The sequence below is a fragment of the Helianthus annuus genome, chromosome 5 (genome assembly GCF_002127325.2).
Source record: "Helianthus annuus cultivar XRQ/B chromosome 5, HanXRQr2.0-SUNRISE, whole genome shotgun sequence".
NCBI lineage: Eukaryota > Viridiplantae > Streptophyta > Magnoliopsida > Asterales > Asteraceae > Helianthus > Helianthus annuus.
Window position 1 is genome coordinate 67,341,792 of NC_035437.2, and position 4,456 is coordinate 67,346,247.

The following is a 4,456-nucleotide window of genomic DNA, read 5'->3' on the forward strand; positions in this document are numbered from 1 at the left end:
TTTTCTGGGTAACTTTCGTTGCTGGGTTTATGATGCAGATACTGGAGAAGCGGTGATCGTATTCCAAGACAGTCAGGAGAACTTTCGAATGATAGATCCAATGTGGATTACTAACATGTCCAGGTCGGATATTATTGTTCTTAAGGATCACGAGATCAACTACTTGGTTAGGGATCGGGAACAAGCAATGAAGTTTCAGAAGATGGCTTTGTATTGCTTCAACCTACTTGTGAATGCGGGAAGCGCATGGTCAACGCATCACTTAACGGTTGAAAGGACGTCAGAGACGTGAAGACACGAAGATCGAGACAAAGCTACAGCCAAGGGGGAGTTTGTTGGTGCACTTGTGTCTGTATTTTGTAATGATATAAAACGATGTCTTTTGTTAGTCTTGTTTACGTCTTTTGTTGGTTTGTATATGTGTTTTGATGTAAGTTTGACCAAGTCAACCATCCTCCTGGTTTGACTTGGCCAAACAGTTAACACATGGTTTGTAAGTTGTTTGTGTCGAAGGATGAGTCATCGAAGGATTGTTTATATCCTTCGATGAGCTCGAAGGATAACCTTCGATGGATGTAGATGGACCTCGAAGGATATACCATCCTTCGAGGTATATGTGGATCCTTCGGTAGGTGTCTGGTCGATAGATGATCCTTCGATCAGTCTTTCTGATCCTTCGACCAGACAATCTGTTATGAGTATATATAGTCTTGTAATGGGTTCATTTCATAGTGAGACAGTTAGACAGAAAGATAGAAAGTGTGTGTGTGAGTGAACTAAGTCTTGTAGAGAGCATTTTCAGTTTGGTCAAGGGCTGTAACCGTGTCCACTGAAATACAAGAGAAAACTTTGATATCTCGTGTGTCTACCTTTTTCTTTGTAGCTTGTGTTCTCATATAAACTACCGGTTTGCACTCTAGCTTGGATTCCGCACTTGCTAGTGTGCTAAACATAACAAGGATAAGGTTTAACCTCGACCTCCGGGGGACCTACACGTCTCACCCCCCTCCACCGTCTCAACTCCACCACCCATGCACCTATTTTATACATCGTCCCCAACTCTCTTCACCTAAAACCCTACCTGCAACTCAAGCTCCATCAATGGCGAACCTCACAGACGACATCGAAGACAGCTTCACAACAACCAAATTATTCAACCAAGGCTATTCCTACACCTACGGCGACGTCATCTTCCTCCCTCACTACATTCGATTTCCCTACCGATGCCATCATTCTATTCACCAAACTCTCCATAAACATCAATGGTGGAAGAAATGTACAAAGAGGAAGATGGAGATGTAGAAATAGAATCAAATTCTCGTCAGAAATCGCACCCAAAACCAGGAAGATCTGAACCAAAGCGCTGCAGTCTCTGGATTCGACTCGAATCAAGCTCCTAATGTTGAATTAATATGAACCAGCAATGACTCGGATTTCCAACACATGATGGTTCAGTCTAACAGAGGTGAACACGAGCAGCTTCTGGCGGTAGCATATCAAATGCCACCGCAGTTAGTATCATTTACACTCGGGTTACAACACTCTGAAGATGGCGGCTTACCGCCAATGGTTTCTCATGGAAGAGCTGACGGTGACAGTGGTTCGTTAGTGGGGCCAGAGGCGGTCGATTCTGATGGTGTGAGTTCAAATAACCAACATCAATCGTGACGGAGTGGTGGGTGTTGTGGTGGTGACGGTGGAGGTCCAATGGCGATGGTGGAGATGTGGCGGTGGGATGGAGGTGGTTTAGGTTTAGAGAGAGAGAATGAAAGTTGAGAGAGAAATGCAGAGCTAAAGATAAATGAGAGAGAGAAAGAGAAAACTAAAAATAAATTAGTTTATTTATTTAATTTTTAATTATAGGGGTAATTTGGTCATTTAACAAATTTTAACAAAATAATTCTAACAGTGTTAGAAAATTGGACTTAAATGGTTAAGAAAAGTGGCTATAAGCACTTAGGGTGTAACATTTTGATTTTCAACTCAAGTGGTCAAAACTCTTAAAACACATGGATTCAAAAAGTAATTTACCCTATATATATGTGTGTGTGTGTGTAGTACATGTTTTGCACTATTCAACCTATGTAATACACAGGCTATCATAGTATTTCAGTGTTGTGTTGCTAATTAACATATGTTGGTTAATGTAATAAATTTAAGTTAGTTGTGTGAACTGTCATATAGTAATGAAAATTCGTTTATATAAAGAGAGTGATGAAAGTGATTCTAATAGTAATACGTGGTATTATTTGGAATCAATGGGAACAATTTCTTCAATTAATGAATCAAATTTCATCATTTTCTTAACCTTACATCAATCATTTATTTAGGTCAGTTTAAATCTCAATCAAAGTGCCCATGACTTTATAGCCTAGTGGTATTTTGGGGATGAGAAAAGGCTTTGGGACCAATAGGTCCTGGGTTCGATTCCCACAAGGGGGTTTTTCTCACATTTATTAGGTTTCCTCCTGAATTGGTGTATAGGCATTATGCCTAGTGGAGATTGATATGATCGGGTGGTTCCGTTGGTAACCCAATGATACTCCAGTGGTCCGTCAGTGATCCAAATTTGCCGTTAAAAAAAAAAAAAAAAAATCTCAACCAGAGTCTTCTTTTATTAATTTGACGATAATTTGCATTGCATTTCATTTGCGTGACGTATTTGGTGACTACAATATTAATATTAGTATTAATATTATTAAAATATCTAGATTTTCTGGTCAGCAACGACGATTCAAAGTCCATGTTCGTGGTCCTTTGATTTGGCTAGCCGCCTGTCACACCCTTCACATATGCCTCATAGAAACTTCTACCCTCCTTCTTCACCTTTCCTCCACACATATATACATTCACACATATATATACACCCAAAATCTCTCATTCTTTATTCATTCATTCACATATTTCTTGTCCTTTCTACAACTCCCCTTAAACTTTTATACCCATCAACCCGATTTTGCATCCCTTTTCCGAGACAGCTAAATCGCTGAGCCCGTTTCAAGATTCAGATAAAAACCAGAGACGATGGATTCTATGAGACTAAGTGTTTTACCAATTCTTGGTTTTATGCTTGTTGTGATTCTGCAAGTTAGCAAAGCCCAAACCTTTGCTCCTTCTCCAACTCCAGTTCCTTCCAATGATGGTCAGTTCAAATCTGATATAATTAATTTTCAGTTTTATTTGCAGCCTATTAAAAAATATTATTTTGTGCAATGAAGACTGATATTTATATTTATAATTTGGTTAAAATGCAGGAGCAGCTATTGATCAAGGGATTGCTTATCTTCTTCTAGTTCTAGCATTGGCCATCACATATCTTGTCCACTAAATTCATTTTATTTCATTATATATTATTTACTATTCTTTATATGTATTGGAGTTATGTTTTTCTTTTCTTTTTTTTGTAAATCCATGGATACACACTTACATTTATATCTTCTATACTATATAATAAAAGAAACTTTTTTAGGACACTTGTCATTCTCTCATTTAATTGATTAAAATTATTAATAATACTAAAAATAATAATATTTAACCTAGATTAATACAAACTAGATGCTTTATGTATATATAATTTAATAACCATTTTCGCTCCATGGATAATCATATATACAGAATCGGTTTGTGAGTTATTGGTGTGGTTTGAATTTTTATTTTTTTGAAAGTGAACCAAATATGAATCAGAATTCGAAAACCTGTTAGAAGTCAAGTTGAATAATGAGATATAAGTATTTAATAAAATAATCTATCTACTATAATAAATGAAACCAAATTTTGGACAAATATCATTCATATAAGGTATCCTCAAATCTATACTTATCTTATATTAATTAAATAAATAAATAATAAATTAATATTAAATCTTATCATATTTAATTAAAATATTATCCTCAAATCTAAATTGTTAATTTAATATGTTTTTAAAACAAATATCTCTCTTTCCTACTTATCTTCTATTAAATATATAAATATAATAAATTAATATTAAATGTTATCCTAATTTATTAAAAATATAACTTTTTTTTATTAATTGGTATACAAAATTATATTTATCCAACTCGTGTAAAACGCGAGGTTTTTAAAAATATAATTTTTTTTATTATTTACTATACAAACTTACATTTATATAACACATGTAATACACGAAGTTTTTAAAGATATAAGTTTTTATCATTTGTTATGTAAAATTAAGGGTAAATTACACTTTTCGTCCTTTATGTTTGTATCAGATTGCAATGGATAGCCTTTAACTTCAATAATTACAGTCACAGTCCTTTTTTTAGAAAAACCATTACACTATACGTCCTTTGCCCATAACCTGGTTAAAATTTTCAGTTAAATATGGCATGTGCAAGACGCATGAGGGTACTTTTGTAATTTTACTCATTTATCTAAAATAAATTTATAAATAAAGCAAATCAAATATAAAAAAAACCCTCTCTCTCTCTCTAAATCT

General features: G+C 34.7%; 1 long non-coding RNA gene across 1 annotated transcript; it reads left to right on the top strand.

Annotated features, from left to right (window-relative positions):
* Positions 1-2,869: 2,869 nt before the first annotated feature.
* LOC110938696 lies at positions 2,870-3,432 on the top strand. Its single transcript, XR_002591600.2, has 2 exons — positions 2,870-3,142; positions 3,255-3,432. It is a non-coding gene; the product is annotated as an uncharacterized LOC110938696 (long non-coding RNA).
* The last annotated feature ends 1,024 nt before the right edge of the window (positions 3,433-4,456 follow it).